The following is a 19,034-nucleotide window of genomic DNA, read 5'->3' as shown; positions in this document are numbered from 1 at the left end:
CATGACTTTTAAACCATGATGACTATAATTATCATTGCTCCGTGACATAATATATGCCAATCATATTAATACACACGCTATATGAGCCTTCACCGAGTATCACAAGGTTGGAATATAAAGTATTTTTAATGATATGGTCACCTATTAGGGCAGATGTTGAGTTCAACTGCATTGCATCTATTGCAAGCGCGTTTTAATTAAAGACTTATTCATCCCCACACGTTGGAATCCAAATGGTCGTGTAGATAGATAGATAGATAGATGATTTATTTGCATTACTTACAGCACACAAATTATAACATATATACATATACATATATAAAAAGCGAGATAACATACATGATTAAAAAAAATACATAAAGCCAAATCCAATTTCCTTTTGTGCGTGTGCCATAACAATACAAAATGATCACAACTCAGTTTACTGCTTCGCCCTCAAAAGAGTGTACAGTGTTTTAAAGGAGTTTTCTCCCGCCAACGCTCAGGCTGTGGAATGAGCTGAGGCATAGAATGGATCACCCCTTCATTTCTTGTAGGTGTCATAAGAGGTGACTAAGGAAGCGAGGTCGAGGGATGGTCAGCAGCGGCCCTCTTAAAACGTCATTAAACCTCAACTGCGATTGCAGAGCCACCTGTCAACGGTAGCTTACTACCGGCATTACTTTACTTTTATTACTGGCAAACCCCCTCCCCCCCCCCCAATAAGGTGAGTGGTAATATGGTAACATCTTGTAATATTAACGCGATATCTTCACAAACTTCGGATTGATTTTGATGATTCTTTTTAGGGTTCCATACCTCAAAAGGAAAACTTACAGGATCACTAGCGTGTCTGTCTGTCCGTCCGTCTGTCACAGCCAAGTTGTTTTATTAGTAAACGAATCCTAAAAACACTTAAATCCCCATTGAAACCACCATCGAATAAGTACATAATAAATGTTATTAATGACTTAGAGAAGGTCGACCATTACTTCAATGGAACGTAAAACAGATGAGTTACATGGTAATTGTATGTAATTTATTAACATGTGGCAAAGGTATTGCCTTGACGGACTGGTCACGAAGAATCCCTTCGATGGACTGTTTCCCATGTGTTTTACGAGACAATGTAGCAATAGTTACGATAGCTTCGTAACTATTAAAAAAATATTTCACCAGTAGTACTTGTGTCTCGGCAACAAGTCTTATCACTATGTTTAGCATCATCATCTCGTCCATCATCCGTCCACTGCTGAACATAGGCCTCTCCCATAGATTGCCATAAGGAACGGTCCTGAGCTACCTGCATCCACTGGCTCCTTGCAATGCATTTGAGGTCATAACTCCATCCAGTGAGGGGTCGTTCCACACTGTCTTTGCCTGTACGGGGCTGCCACTCATCATTACCTTATGACCAGAATATTTATTCCGACTAACGATTATAAAGATTGAATTTGAAGACTTTTGAATTTGTAACAAATTTTTATGGTTCAAATAAATAAATAAATGTTAAAATGTTAAACTAGACAAATAATACAAAAGCACTTTTAAATTATGTATTTTAATTTTATAACCATTCTCTAATTATCTTTTATTTACCAGAGGGAGTACAAAATTCGTTTGCTTGGGCACCTCTGTCCCATTCGTATTTCTACCGTGAAGCAGGTGTATTTGCATGACTATGTTTCGATTTGAAGGATGGGATATGGCAGTGAATTTACAGGGTATAGAGGAATAACACCTGAGTGCTCAGGAATGGCAACACATGGGGGATATCATGGGCGAAACAGTATACTCTGTTATGTTCATGATACCGCTCATGTCCACTTTCTATTAGGTGGGCCGTCAGCTTGTTTGCCATTCTAAGTGGCATAAAAAAATCCTAACTTTGCATCACACAAAAAAATAAAATAATTAATGAAATGTAAAATAATATTACTATAAATAATATTAAATTAAATTAAATAATGTTATAAAGAGATTTGATTTTTTATTTATATAGTGGAAACTCAAATAATACTTAAATAATTTAAAAAAAATTCTTCACACGTAGAAAAGTAGTATTATTTCCAAAAAAAAAAAAAAAATCCATGCGAAGCGTAGTTCATTATATTTTTGGTTACATGTATCCAATAAAATCCCTCAAAAAATGTTGCCATTTTACTGCAATTAAAAGTATGTTGACATATGAAAAGTTACAACGTGTAATTATTAGAAATCTGTCAATAAAAGTAATCAATACAACTCAACATAGTATTGAGAATTTCATAACGCATGCGAACAGGCCCTTTCTGTATCTACAATACTAATGTCTTGCACAGACTATACGAAATTGCAACAAAAACTAGTTCAATTATCTATGACACAATTCCTACATATTCTATGGTTATTCTACTCGTATCTGTGCGCTGTTACCACACACTGTCGCCGGCGAAAACCAATTAAGTGGTTTTAATTGAAAAATAGAATTACTTTTATATTGTATATATATATATATATATATATATATATATATATATACATAATATAGTTACTCAAAGTATAAAGGCACCCTTTTCAAAATCAATGTTGTTTTTCAACTGACTTCAAAAAGAAGAAGGTTCTCAATTTAGTCTCAATTTTTCTTAATTCTGAACCGCCTTCCACAATTTTGTGATGATGGATCAACTGACCTGACTTCATGCTCACTTATCATCCCTCACTGGTGCCCCGCCAGTGTATACCTACAGTGTATAGCGCAAGTGCGGTTACCATTTCATTATTATTATTATTTATTTAACTTTTTATTGCACCATAAATAATAATAAACAATTACAAATAAATAATTAATGTGAAATACAGTAACATAAATACAGATTGAAATATACACATAAAAGTACAAAAGGCGGTCTTATCACTAGGGCAATCTTTTACAGACAATCTTTGGTTAAAGGAGAACAGATAGAAGTGGGCAGGTGGCGCAAGAGTGAATTAATAATTTTTCGTGCATAAAATACAAAAACATGTAATGCACTAAAATATCAAATACATATAATTTATTAAACTACTTATTATAACAATATATATTTATAACATACAAAATACATAAACATACACATATAAATACATACATAGCACACACAAGGAAATATAACAAATCTAGTCCAAGAATTACATAGGAATGTAAAAGAATAACTATGTTACAGTGAAAGAAAATGTGATTTGACTTGTCCTTTAAACGAAGCCAATGATTGAGCACCCTAAAACGGTGGCATTATTATCTATTAAATAAAAAGATATACTTGAAGAAAGTTAAAGCACTTAAAAAATTTTAAAAATAAAAATATATGTATATATAAACACGCAGTATGTACTTTATAGGGTATCCATGAAACACGTCGTTTGAGGATATCTATAAAACATATCGTCCTTTATCGTTGCGTTTACGATTGAAATAGCTTTTTGCAAATCAATACTTGTTATAACATCATTACTATAAGTACAGCCCAGCATCACCTTGCCTCTTCACGTGTACATACCACATAGTGACCACACGATTGCTTCTTCATTGGACACTCACACCGCCCGTTCTAAACCTGTTCGATACGAGTCACAGGGTTGTCGCCCACTATTCTCCTCCGGCTATCTTGGCGTCTTTGTGCGTAATGATATTGTCTACAAAACGAGCCGTCAACTCCTTTGCTATTGCTAAAAATGTATTTGGTATATTTATTTTAAATATTTAATTAAAAATATACTTGTTAATATAAATAAAATGTGTATACGTAAATAAATAAAATCTTAGTTTAAAAATTAATATTCACTAAGTATTTCGTTGTTCTTTTTTTAAAATTAATAAAACACACCGTTTGATAATACGTTTCAGGGACACATCAGATTAAAAAATATCGTATCGGAATCGTATGCAAACAAATTTTGCTCAACAACAAACAGGAAATAACAGTGATATCAATTGTGTCAAAATTAATAAGAAACCAATATGTGAGTAAATCCTGCTGATTACGAAAAGTGTAAATATTATCAGAATTTATTTAGAAATTGCCGTGTGGTCTCTGTATAAAATAGGCCATCCCTTCCTTTCCCATTGGTCTTGTAACAGGCGACTAAGACTATTTTAATGGTCGAACGATGGACAGCAGCGTCCCTCTTAAAACCTCATCAAAACCTGATTTCAATTGTGCGATTCGCCTGCCAAGCCTAGCACCAACCTGGCAAAAACCCCTTTTAGGAAGGGCCTATATTCAGAACAATAAACGGTTGATATAATGATGATTAGAAATAGCGAATATATCGTGGAACATACACTCAAAAGAAAATACACGTGTATCGAGTACGTTCTTCTTTTGGAAGCCGCTAAAAAACATATTAGGTATACCGTTAGCACAAATATCAAAGAACCATATAAGATTAATTAACAAGACGTTGGCGCTGGTAGCCCTGGTGGAATGTCGGAGCGCGGTTGCGTCACACGCATGCCTTTGCCTTCGCTTAGAAAAAAAATGGCGGACGGAAAACTGGCCGTTCAAATTGAGTGAGTAAATGATTGTGTTGAAACTAGCTAACAGTCGAGAAATATTTGTCGTGTGCAGCTACGGGGTGTGTTGCTTAATGTGTTTCTCGCGAAACCGTTAATATGTGCGGCTTTGTCACGCTTTTCTATATGAGTCGAGAGAATAGATGATTTCAAACGGTTTATTATTCAATTTACACTCAATTATGTAGATATGTGAGATCAAATGGTAAAGCAAAGAGTCGGAGATCATTACCATAATTCCAATTTTTTTTTATTAATGAGACTGGTAAGTCTATCTGCGCTATTGCTGAGCTACTACTGAATGATGATAGGTAAGGATCAAGTCAGGTCAGTTGACCTACACCCAGTCGTCTACAAATGGGAACCTAGGGATTCGGCAAATGTGCCTCGAGGTTTGTCGTGTGGTTTTTATTGGGTAAGAGTCCCACACATCCCTTTTGTCCTCTCTCAAAAAACAAAGGTCAGTTGGCCTATCTTGATGAATTCATCAGGAATTAACCATGGCAATTTCGAACAGAGCCGCGTGAATGTTGACAGGGTCTCAATTCTTATTTATTTATACTCAATTCATACTCATGATCCTTCAAATAGTAAACAAGCTTCTCTCATATTTTTATTTAAGAGTTTCCTCTTGTCGGTGCAACTAATTCATGCATCTTCCTCCAGCCAGCTCTATCTCAGGCCATATCCTTTATCTCCCTATACGACATGACGCCTAGTGTTTCCTTTATCTGTCCCATGTAGTTAATCCTCAGTTAAGTTAAAACAAGCTTAAGATCCACATAATAAAAGGTAGTAACTATCATCTATAAACAACACATATATGAATAGAACCTTAGAAGTCACAGAACACACTGACGCTCGAGGTACTCCTCATGGGTTACCATTTCTAAGAACTATGGTGTTATGCCTTCGTAGCCATATGTTATGTGATTTTTAGAATTAGCGCTAAACTGATTTCAATAATTCTAATTGCAACAGAATTGTTTCTCGTGCAAAATCACTTGTGCGGCTAATTAGGTATCAATTTTTTAAATTTTCTATGTGGAAAAAACCCGGACATGCAAAATCTACTTTCAGATAATATGATTCCAAAAATGTTCAGCCTCTAATAATATGCTCCATATAGCTGTGAAGTAAGATTAATATGAAAATCTCAACATTTTTCTTCTTTTTCGACTTATGTTTCTTTAGACTTGACTTTAAAAAAAAACGTATAGTTGTTTTGATAGAACATTCTGGTAATAATTTCGATTTCATTCGGTATAGTAATAAAAAATTACTACTATTTGTACCGTTGCAGTTATTAAAGCTAAAAGTAAAATTACTATATGTACCTAATATTGTTTATTTTAACAGTAGAACAACATGTTATTGTTCTAGCAAAACCCTAATAAGTATTTGACCATTATCTCATCCTGGGATCTTCAATCAAGTTCACAACAAACACCATTGTGTATAACCGTTACAGTTAGGGTTGCCACTAACTTATAAGTATTCCGCAAATTCTTATTTTTAACTAGTGTTTTTTTTTTATTGTTGTTGCTTGTTGTTATTTTTAACTAGTGTTATTTGAAAATATATTTTTAAGCTTTTAATTTTTTTTTAATTATCTCTTACCCCGTGAGTATACCTTTGGTCTACAGGATAGATACTCTAACTTTGTTGTCAATACATAAGAAGTAAAATTATTATTTTTTAACTTATTTATTAATTTTAATTACTTAATATACCTTATTTTCATTAATACATTACTTAATATATTAATATACCTGACGTTCTTGAATAAATTTAAACAGCGCCCTCTTAACGACAAAAACAAATCTTTTACTGAGAAGTCCCTGAGCAAAATGTTGACACTTAGTCAAGACACCAACATCTGACGTTTTGTCCTTTTTTTACTCCCGGTAATGAAAATTTATTTACCATTGACTTATTTAAGATTATTTTATTGGAGATTTTTAAAAAGGTAAGCACCTTTTTACCTATGTAATTTTAGACGTCTGTCCATAGTTAAAAGGTCCGCTCCTAATCTTGAGGTGGACAATTCTAAGATGAGCGCGGTCCACCTGAGAGATTTGTTTTATCAGAGGGAGACTTTGTACAAAAGTCGATTGCTTGGGTACCTCTATCCCATTCGTGTTTTTACCGTGAAGCAGTTGTGTTTGCATGGCTGTGTTTCGGTTTGAAGGGTGGGATATGGCGTGAATTTACTGGGTACAGAGGAATAACGCCTGAGTCCTCAGGAATGGCAACGCATGGGGGGTATCATGGGCGAAACAGTATATTCTGTTATGTCCATGGTACTGCTCATATCTATAGGCAACGGTTACCACTTTCCATCACGTGGGCCGTCAGCTTGTTTGCCATTCTAAGTTGTATAAAAAAAATTATTGCCTATTGCTACAAGAGAGGCTAATGTACAAATAACTAATTTGTCATCCCCAGTGTAATGATTAAATTAATCTTATCAGTGAGAGCTAATAATTTTAATGGTTAGATAAGCTTAATATCTATAAGGTAGTTTGACCAAGGTAACATATTATTGCTCTTTCAAGATGGCAACCTTATCTATGAGCTATAAGTGGTCATAACACCGTGCGAAGTGACCGAAACGTTCTCAATACAATGCCGGTTACACAATAAGAACATTGTTATTGATTGTCTTTAATTTTTCTACGTTACGCTCTTTGGTTTTAGTAGTTTTTGTGTTTTGACTCGTTTATGAGGTATTTTCACAACTGTATTTAGCGATGTTGTAATTTATATATCTTCTGATACCCTTACGTGGTAAAAAGAACTTAACTGCGTTGAAGATAGGGTTGTCATCTCCAAATTTTTAAAATTGGAATTGAAGGTGAAATAAAAGGCCATTCGGGTTTATGATTATGACGTAGTAGTAGTAGGAGTAGTAATTGATAGTAATAAAGTTTCAAAAGTCATTACAGTTAATAAATCTTTTTCTTGATATTGTAATACATTACATTTATTTTTCACTCTATGATAGTGTATATTTGAATTTGCTTCAATTAAGTTCAGCTAATAAACATTACATACAAATTTTCGTAACACAGCGATGAAATCTATTTGAACAACGCTTAAGGAATATTTCTATAAAATGTAAAAAATACTTTCATAAAAAAATTAAAACTTTTCTTTAAAACTACTCAAGAAATTACAAAAAGCAAAATATGTCTATATATCACGGTTACCACTTTCCATTAAGTAGATCTGTCAGCCTATTTGCCAGTGCATAAAAAAAATCCTGAAAAATAGACTGGTACCAACCCTAAAGAACAGAATAGAGGCAGAGACCTCTACATTTCTAATTATTGCATCCACTGCACTTCCACAACTAGTACGATGGAAATGAGCAAAAAATTCCCCTCTTTTTAATAAAAAAAAAAATGATGTGAAATTATTCTGTACGCGGTTGCAATGTAATTTACTTCTTACTCAAGAGACTGATTACAATTCCACGGTAATTTCCCACTTTTCTATGTACGCGGATAGTTTACATTGCCCGCATACTGTCCACTTCCTATTTACATATTTAGAAAAGGATACACATACTTTATTGGCTAGTAGTATGGTATAAAAAGTAAAGAATTAAAATGGTCACTTTGGTGATTCCAATAAGATTCCCAATTTAAAACAATTTATGAATATTTTGAAAGGAATGTTCGATTTAAACACAACTGTATGGGAATCTTCGAAAAGAGTATATTAAGGGTTCTTCAGGTTCGACAACATGCATGCGACTCCCCAAGTGTTGCAAGCGTTTATAGGCTACAGTGATCGTTTACCATTAGGCAGGCTGTATGCTTGTTTACCACCTTTGTTCCAAACAGGCATACAGTCCGTAAAAAAGCTGGACAATGAGAGTTTAAAGAATACTGTTGTATACAAGTGGTTAATAAATCAGGATAAAATAAGGATGAAGGGGGAGTCAAGGATCTCCGACACCATGCATGAGACGAGTTATGAAAGTGCAGGAAGCAAGAGATGTGTGTCAATATAGAGAACTTTGGCACTCGGTTCTTTTTGCCTACCCCTAAAAGATTTAGCGTGAAGATTGATAGATAATAATTATTTTACGTTACATTTTTTTTATAACACAGGAAGCAAACGAACATGCGGCTCCCCTGATGGTAAGTAACTACCGCCGTCCATGATCACCCATAATACGCATTGCAGATATACTTCCGGCCTTTTAAAAAGGAATATGCTCTTTTCTTGAAGGTTATAATGTCGTATCGGTTCGGAAATATTGCTGCTGGAAGTTGATTCCAAAGAAGCTTGTAAGAAATTGTCTACATGGTTGGGATAAAACTTTAGTTTGTGGCGGGTTGTACGGTGGTGAAAATTAGCAGCAATATATGTAGTGAAATTGCAAGGTATCAGTTCTTACATTATTTAAAGTTATAATTTAATTATTTATTTACTTCAGACAACTTTGAGTCCATTTTATTTGCTTTTTTTTATAATGCGATGTTATTAAAGTGGTGTCTAGAGCAAACAAATCCAACGAAACAAACACGAAAATATACCAAAAGAGTCAATGCCAAACATAGCGGTTGGTCGCGGCGTACTAGGTGCTTGTTCCACTCGCTCGACGAACAAATAAACAACATTTAAAAAATGGAATACGATTCGAAATTCAAAGACAATTCGAAATCGTACTTTTCAAATTGCACAATTGTGTGGAAAAAACTCGCGGCTAAATTAATTACAATCATAGAAAAAGCATTAAGAACTACTTACATAACCTTTTTTTAACTATATAGTCATTAAGCATTGCTTTTTACGGATAATCATTGAAAAAAATCTATTAGCTGAACAGCCAATGCTAGTATGTTTACCAAAGTTGCCATTTTAGAACCTTAGGATTGCAATGTTTTCTTTTCTGAATTCCTTAACCAGTTTTTTTATTAATGTTTAATAGTACCTTCTACGAAAGCAGAGATAGTAATATTTATAGAGTAAATGAAAATTAAATTAAAGATGGAGAAGAGATCATTTTGAAGTGACTTCCAAAAGGAGAATTCAATTTGTTTGGATTGTTTACGTAAACAAACAGCCCGCCCACCTGATGGAAAGTGGTAGCCTACAGACATGAACAATAATATGTGTTCTGTAATTATGTCACGTAATTACTTCGGCAGTTCCGAACCGATTTTGATAATTCATTTTGCAATCGACAATATTTATACTCGTGTTTGTCTTATATTGATTTTGTGGTTGTTGAAGCAATAATAATTTTAATGTAATAACTACCAATTTAACTCACGTGTAATTTGGTCGAGAAAGCTCAACTAGTTTCGGGATCATTCGGGACCCTTAGTCTTGAGCGGCTCGCACTCGTATCACAACTGAATTAAACCGGGTTAAACTTTTATTACTTATTATATTAAAATATAATGTGTAAGGAAACTTTTAACGATAACAATATTTTTTTTTTTGCAAAACAAAATAGAGTTTGCTCTTAAGCAAAATTTACTTATGGACACATGATTAAGTGTTCCAAAATGAAAATTTTCAATTTAATGTATGAACAAAACACATTGTTCATGGGTGTAATATCATTATTGAGTTTACAGTTTTATTGAGCAAAATGTATAAGAAAAAGTACACAAAAAGTCGACGCGGATAAGTGTACAATCACCTTTAGCCGCCTCTTACGTTTTACTGAGGATAAAAATCTTTTTTTTTACAGGAGGCAAACAAGCATGCGGATAGGTGATAACCGCCACCCATAGTCACCCGCATCGTCAATGAAATTGCACGCGTGTTGCCCACCTTTTAGGAAGGAAAATGCTCTTTTAAAACAACTTAAAAAAGAAGGACGTACTTATTTTGATTGTATCGTTTTTTTATGTTTGTTACCTCATAACTCGGTCAGTTTTAAATCAATTTGAAAAATTATTTTATTTTTATCTGTATCAAGGATATACTAACAGGTTGGTTTCATAGAAATTTTATCAAAATTGTTTTAGTAATTTAATTTTTAGATCAAAATAAGTGGTTGTGTCAAATTCGAAGTCGGTTTTTTTAGGACACAATCTTTAATTTATCTTGAAGGTTGTATCTGTTCGGGAATACACATTTTTTATACAACTTAGAATGGCAAACAAGCTGACGGCCCACCTGATGGAAAGTGGTAACCGTCGCCTATAGACATGAGCAGTACCATGGACATAACATAGTATACTGCCATTCCTGAGGATTAAGGTTTTATTCCTCTGTACTTTGTAAATTCACTGCCATATCCCACCCTTCAAACCGAAACACAGCCATGCAAACACAACTGCTTCACGGTAGTAACACGAATGGGACGGAGGTGTCCAAGCAAGCGACCTTTGTACAATGTACTTTTTGTAAAGTGTTTTTATACTACCGCTGGGGGTAGATTCCATGCTTTAGTTGTGCATGGAAGAAAGAAAAACGATTATGACATATTGTATTATTATTTCTTTATCACACGGGGTATAAAAATGTGTGTATAAGTTGTGAAAAATGCGGAAAACCATTTCAAAGTGTGCACTCCCATGCAATTACGACAGCACTCGCGGAGGTAGGCAGGCATGAGAAATTGCGTGCTCTCACACGCCAGCAACGCATTATCAGATGTGATCTGCGAGTGTAACTGTATGTCACACTAGCGAGTCGCCCCGGCTTCGTACGTTTTTTATTTATTTATTATTTTTGAGGAAAGCTTATAGTTGTAATAACTTAATTTAAATTAATTATATATGACAACAATAAGTTAATTAAAAGCTATTACATATAGTTAATGATAACTGAATTAACGTTAAATTCAATTTTAGTAATACATTTAATTTTATACATATAATTTATACATTTATAAATTTTATACATATAATGTATAATTTATACCATTAATTATTAAAATTTTTATTTTTTTTTTCAAATAAAATACAATATATGTTATGCTTTATATACAAACCCTATAGATACTTTCTCCTTTTGTGTTCTTAAGGTTGACTGGAAGAAATCCCTTTAAGGCATAAGTCCGTCTGTGTACATTTTTGTTATATACTTAATATCTATATTATAAATTAATATAAAAAAGCAAATAAATAAATACGTAGGCTATATATATTTTTTTATGGGTGAAAATGGTATGGTAAGCCCGCCTGCGCTAACGGGATACGCTGGCGGAGCACCAGTGAAGGGTGAATTAACCTTGATAGTTTCCAGGGAGAACCGCGAGGATGTCGACCTGGTTGGGTATATTGCTAGCAATGGGATTCTCATTACTAACAATCCCTTTCCCCACCCGTAGGCTATATTTAGTTGTGTAGGACCCGGTATAGAATAGGCCACCCCTTCCTTTCCCGTGGGCGTCGTAAGAGACGATTAGGGGAGCTTATGGTGAAGGGATAGGCAGTAGTGTCCGAAAAAATGTTTCAATTCAGCGGCATTCGTTCTTGGTAGTTTAGTTTTTAAATCGTGTTTAGATTTTGTCATAATTGAAGACGGTTTAAAATAATATTTATTTGTTGTTGGAAACTTTGAATGTTATTGTGCTCGAACAATTTGGACTTGCATTAGGTATGAGAAAGTTTAAGACTGGTTTGAGAAACATAAATATTTGATATACTAACAATTGCGTGTGTCTTGACTTGCATATTTGTTTACCAAAACCCAATACGAGTATTACAATGATTTAATTTTATTTAGTTTTTAAATTTATTACGAATCAACTTCCAATCGGATGAAGACGTCTCGATTCTCAAGTATTTCTTTGTAACTATGTTACATTACTAGTTAGGTCGCCAATTCTAGTATTTTTTTTAAACTAAATTGCTTAACCGGTTTTGATAAAATGTATATGTGTGTGTGTGTGTGCGTGTGGTGCGTTTGCGTGTTCGTCTGCGTGTGCGTGTGCGCGTGCGTGCGTGTGTGCGTGTGCGTGAGTGCGTGTGTGCGTGTGTGTGTGCGTGCGTGCGTGCGTGCGTGTGTGTGTGTGTGTGTGTGTGTGTGTGTGTGTGTGTGTGTGTGTGTGTGTGTGTGTGCGTGCGCGCGCGTGTGCGTGTGCGTGTATGTGTGTGTATCATTCCAAATAAAAATCTATAAAAAAATATTTAACTGACGGACTTGTGAGATGTTTGTTAACATATAAAAAATACAACCGAAATGAGAACCTTCTTCTTTTTGAAATCGGTTGAAAATGGTAATAAAATCTATACTTTATCAGTATTTTGGCGCGCGTTCATAGCTTTCTTGTTATCTGTCCGTCGATGCTGTTCAACAACTTTCTCTTACGTAATTCGCTTTTTATGTAAATGATAATATTATGGTTGAGTTAGGGCTCTCTTTTATGTGCCTTTGTTACCGCCTGACGCTTGCAATAAAGGCACGGAGGTGTTGGACTCTTGCGGAAAATCCCTGCTAAGTATCTTGTGTTTGTAACTTTGTGTTGTTATCAAATAATAAATTTCTATTCTATTCAGTATTTAAATTTTATTTATCTATACTCTGTTATTAACTATATAGCTTCTGGGGGCAAGATATTGTTAAATGACGGAGATCTGAAAACAAAAAATACAACCGAAATGAAAACTACCTCCTTTATTAAGCCGGCTAATAACTGGGACCCTGTTATTTAAAACTTATTTATTTATATGTTTTAGTACATACACTTATAGTATAGATATTAAGTATATAACAAAAATGTACACAGGCGGACTTATCCATTAAAGGGACTTCTTCCAGTCAACCCTGAGAACCCGAAAGGAGAAAATGTCTATAGGGTTTGTATATAAATAAAGCATAACATATATGGTGCAAAAATAATACCATAAATAATAAATTATTAGTAGCTGTACAGTTTTTTTTTTGATGGGTGAAAATGGTATGGTAACCCCGCCTGCACTAACGGGATACGCTGGCGGAGCACCAGTGAACGGTGATAGATGAGAATGAAAACAGGCCAGTTAGCCCATCATGATGAATTCATTAGGAATTAACCATGATAGTTTCCAGGGAGAACAGCGAGGAGGTCGACCTGGTTGGGTATAAGTTTTGTCTGTTTTGTTTTAGAGTTTTGTTTGGTGGCAAAATTGTCTAAGTTTTTATAGCTGTACAATATACACCTCTACCTAACTAAAGGCTAAATTGCTAAAACCTTCACTCCATTCTACGCCAATAAATTGGTCTACCTATGAAATGACCTTCGCAGCTTGAACAATAGTAGCCTAGTCTAAGTTTTAAATTACTTTTATACATTTATTATTTAATGTACTAGTTTCACCAACAGACTTAACTACAAAGGAGATTGAAAAACGTATAGGAAATGCTTGGAAACGATTTTGGAGTCTAAAGGAAATGCTTAAAAGCAAAATGACATACACAGCCTTAAAAGGTAAACTATTTGAAGTCTGTATTTTACCAGTTTTTACATAAGGTTGCCAAACCTGGGCTCTTACCAAATCCCACTTTAAAAAAACAAAAGTGCCAGAATGCCATGGAAAGAAGTATGATAGGGATAAGATTATCAGACAGAATTAAAACTGGCAGAATTAAAAAACACATAAAAACTAAAGATGTTACAGTCACAGTTAAAAAAACTTAAATGGTAATGGGCAGGGCATACAATTAGAGGGAGAGATGAATGGAGTAAAAAGATAATGTTTTGGTACACGAAAGACAAAAAGAGGAGAAGAGGAAGACCACATAGAAGATGGGTAGATGACATTAAGGCTGAAGCAGGTGGAATTTGGACAAGAATTGCTAGCAATAGAGACCATTGGAGGCAGTTGGAGGAAGCCTTTGCTAATAAGCAGCAATTAAATATATTTTTTTTTTATACAATTTAGAATGGCAAACAAGCTGACGGCCCGCCTGATGGAAAATGGTAACCGTCGCCTATAGACATGAGCAGTACCATGGACATAACAGAGTATACTGTTTCGCCCATGATATCCCCCATACGTTGCCATTCCTGAGGACTCAGGTGTTATTCCTCTGTACCCAGTAAATTCACGCCATATCCCACCCTTCAAACCGAAACACAATAATAAGTTGTTATAAAAAAAAAAATGTTGTCTGAATAAAGGCTTATATTATTATTAATATTATGTACTAGTTAAATAACAATACAAAGATTATGTTAAATAGTATTGGGTACATATTTAACATATATGCATGGGATTATATAATTTTGTTTGATTGATATGTATATATATGTGATTGTGTATATATGTGTGTATATATGTATATAATTTTTATATATTTTTAATCTGCAAAAGATGCTTTTTTAATTATAAAGCACTATCATACCTACTTGTACAACAATTAGTCCATTACCTTAAGGTTGTCTTGAAAAGATTGCTCTCAGCAATAAGACCGCCTTACTGTACTTATACAATTGTATCGTTGTGTTTGTAAATTGTCTTGTTTATTACCTATATTGTATAATGCAAATAAAGTATACTCATTCATTCATTCAATCATTCAAAGATATATAAAAAAAAAGTATAGGATGTACGGACCTGATTGCTTAAGTAATCTCTTTCAGATATTTGGGTAGTGAAGGGATGAAACAAGGTGATCACTAAGTTGCTATGCTATGATATGGAAAAAGAAGACTTTGCCTAAATATAGTGTCACAATATAATTCCTAAGAATAATTCATCATCATACCAGCCGTTAACTGTTCACTGATGAACATAAGCCTCCCCCCATAAGGCGGGGTTTTACCAGTAGTTGTCACGCTTGGCAGATGGGTTGGCAACCGCAGTTAGGATTTTTTTTTTTATGTGTGAAAATGGTATGGTATCCTCGCCTGCGCTAACGGGATACGCTGGCGGAGCACCAGTGAAGGGTGACAGATGAGAATGAAAACAGGCCAGTTGGCCCATCATGATGAATTCATCAGGAATTAACCATGATAGTTTCCAGGGAGAACCGCGAGGAGGTCGACCTGGTTGGGTATATTGCTAGCAATGGGATTCTCAGTCTCTATTACTAACAATCCCTTTCCCCCCCTTCTTTTAATGTTTAGAAATTTAAAAACAAGGTCTCTCGAGTCATTTAGTAAATAAATAAAATTGCTGCCAATATACACACCTGCCTAGGCATGCCAATGTCACGTCTACTATTTTTTTATATGGATGAAATGAAATAGTAACCTCGCCTCAGCTATTGGTATACGTCGGTGAAGTTCTAGTGAAGAATAATTGAATAAAGAATATTCACCCGTATTTAACTATAATTCTACAAAGATGGTAACTAATGGATGATAAATGTAATAGTGACCGTGCCTGCGCTATAGGTATACGCTGGCGGGACACCAGTGAGGGATGATAGGTGAGAGTAAAACAGGTCATTTGGCCCATCGTGATGAATTTTTAAATATTAAACACGATGGTTTCCAGAACCATGTGGAGATCGACCTATTATGGTATATTGCTAGTAACGGGCCTGTTAAATCTCATTACTAATATCCCTGTCCCCCCCAGTTTAAATAGTAAGCGGGGTTACCATTTCATTATCAACCATATAAAAAACACTAAGTCTGAGGTTATAACGCCATCTAGTGGAGGGTTGCCATAAACCAGTAGATTAATAAAATATAATTGATAGATACATTATTTTAGGAAAAAATACTTATAATGTTTTTATACATAAATAACTTTTACAAACAATTTAATAAATGATTGTCGAAACAAAATAAAACTTACCTTTCCGTATATTAGAATCCAAGTAAAGATTACATTACAATGTAAACACTTCGAAAATACAACTCACGTATTCTAAAAACATTCAAATGATTATTATAAAATCATACATGTTACAATATCCATTATAAAAACACTCGATGGTTTGCAAACCTGTTTAAGTGTTAAGAAATTCCTTTGGAATTAACACACAATTTACTTGTCACACAATAAAAGTCCAGAATTTTATTAGTTAACGATTTCAAAAAGTTTTTTATTTCAAACACGAACGCACCCACACAAGAAAAAATGTTTATTCTAAATTCAAAAACTGTGCTGCACATGCGCAATACGATTGCGCCTTCCTTCGGCGAAGGAACGACTGCCTACGACCAATCGGCGGCGTCTTGCATTCTCCGAAGATCGTGTTATTACACAAACAAGTTTGAATGGTAGTTGTCTTTCGTAAATGAGCTATCTCGAGAACACGCTCGTGTAAAACTGGCTTATATCATGAATATAGAATAAAATATTTAAATTTCAACCTTAACGCTTAACAGTAAAATAAAAAATTACCTGTTCAACGATTGCATCTCAAGAATACTATACACAATCGTTGCATTAAGGAAATATCAATCTAAATGCTTTCGTGATATGACAGAATTTTGTTTTTAGAGAAGTTTAAACGAATGCAAATATACAGAAGGTATAATAGGCTTTATTGCGTGGGGAATAATGTTTACAATAGTACGGAAACGAAGTATTACGGAGTTGTTCACCTTAAAAGAAATGTGGCCTCGGCTGGCAGGTAGGTATGTGCCGTGCATGGTGGATGGTATCGAAAGCTCGTGTAGAATGTTGATTGATATTCTAAAATCAATAGTTGAGATAACTCAATCCAACTGTCACATTTCAGCATTAGAATTGCAAATATTTATGAGCGAGGCAATGCGTCCATCGATTATTTTTATCAATACAGTGACATCTATTGGAACTGGATTTTATTTAAAAATTAAATTTGTATTGAAGTTTTAGATTTAGAAATAAAAATATATCACAAAGGGTATTTTCGACAAGTGATTTTGTCTACCTCATCATTGCAGTTGTGAGCATTTTTCATACATTATTACGAGAATTACAAATAGGATGTTTCGATATTATGTAAAAAATAAAGCATTTTTCAACGTAGTTAATTTTAAGTAAGATATTTGTTGTGATCATACTAATGCCATCTAGTGATGATATGTTACAATTGGCGTTGTTTTATTTAAAAGCTGAAACTTCGTTAACTTATTTGTAAAATATAGAGATTGGTCTCAATTAACTATTTACATATTTAATGCACAATTAAAACTTTTCCTTTTTTATACTCACGAGCCGCCCCTACTTTACATAGTTAGACAGGTAGGTCTCTATTTTTTTTCTAATACAACTCACTTACTGAAAATGGAGCTTTCTATAGACGAAAGAATTTTTAAAATTGATTGAATATTTTTTTTTTAATTTTATCCATTAAAAACGAAAAACGAATTCCTTTCTTTTTATTTGTCTATTAATATTATAAATGCGAAAATTTGTAACAATTAATGCATATTTGTTACTCTTTCACGCAAATACTACTGAGCAGAATTGAATGGAATTTGGTACACGTATAGATATATTAGATGATAGGTGACGATGAAAGCAGGTCAGTTAGCCCATCCTGACGAATTCCACTAGAATTATATAGATTACATAGATTTTTTTTATGCAATTTAAAATGGCAAACAAGCTGACGGCCCACCTGATGGAAAGTGGTAACCGTCGCTTATAGAAATGAGCAGTACCACGGATATAACAGAGTATACTGTTTCGCCCATGATTGATCGAGGAATTGTTAGTAATGGAGTCAGTTAGATCCCATTATTAACAATCCCTTTCCCTCCGGTATTAAATAATTTAGATCACCGATCAAAGCCGAATCATGAATGATATAATATAATGATAGAACACAGAGAGTTTTACAAAACAGTATCGATTGTTGTTGCGTATTGTGTAGAAACCGCGGGCTGTCACTCACGTACACCGCCGCCCACTTCCGTCAACATATCTACGTGATTTCCCGTTTAATATTGTATACTAAACTCCGCCTGCGACTTCGTACGCGTGGCGTTTGGAAATAAATGATATATGTACATTATAACAGACATCAGGTTTTATATTTGACCTTCAGATAAACAAATTTGAAAACTGCATGCAGTTTTGGCAACGCATGTGGGGTATCATGGACGAAACAGTATACTCTGTTATGTCCATGGTACTGCTCATGTCTATAGGCGACGGTTACCACTTTCAATCAGGTGGGCCGTCAGCTTGATTGCCATTCTAAGTTGTATAAAAAAATTAAAAAAACAAAGTTCGATACAGTGACCATTTAGTGTTACTATGGCACACGCATGAAAGAAGGAAAGTTTTTTTATATATTTTGCTTTGTGTATTTTTTTTTTGTTTTGTTGCTTTTTTTTGTTTTTCATTCTTTTATATTTTTTTACTGTGTATGTCTGTACTATGTGTATGTTTGTATTGTTATTTGTGTGCTGTAAGTAATGCAAATAAATTATCTATCTATCTATCAGCAGTTTTCATGTAATGCCGAAACAAAGTATGCTCACGACTAGAAATCTTGATGTGGTAGTTAGAATAAGTATATAGTTTGTAGTGTTCCTCAGCATCATTCATAGCCTATACTGTCTTACCGCTGGGGAAAGTCTTTCCCCCTAACTCTTGCATCCACCTCTCCTTTCGCCCGTGGAAGTGTGAAACCGGTTTGCCATTTCTTCATTTAATTAGCAAGAATA

At 34.3% G+C, this 19,034-nt stretch overlaps 1 protein-coding gene across 3 annotated transcripts in view; it reads right to left on the bottom strand.

Annotated features, from left to right (window-relative positions):
• LOC113522394 (uncharacterized) overlaps nucleotides 1-16,601 on the bottom strand; it is a 97,517-nt gene extending 80,916 nt beyond the window's left edge. For all 3 annotated transcript variants that reach the window (XM_052902063.1, XM_052902065.1, XM_052902064.1), the window contains exon 1: nucleotides 16,222-16,601. The gene's annotated coding sequence lies outside the window, so the exon portion shown is untranslated. The remainder of the gene's footprint in view (nucleotides 1-16,221) is intronic.
• Between the last annotated feature and the right edge of the window lie 2,433 nt (nucleotides 16,602-19,034).

This window comes from Galleria mellonella, unplaced genomic scaffold (genome assembly GCF_026898425.1).
Source record: "Galleria mellonella isolate WM207_F2 unplaced genomic scaffold, CSIRO_AGI_GalMel_v1 utg87, whole genome shotgun sequence".
NCBI classification, from domain to species: Eukaryota; Metazoa; Arthropoda; class Insecta; order Lepidoptera; family Pyralidae; genus Galleria; species Galleria mellonella.
Note: the sequence above shows the minus strand (reverse complement) of the source record. Positions and strands in the feature narration are given on the sequence as shown.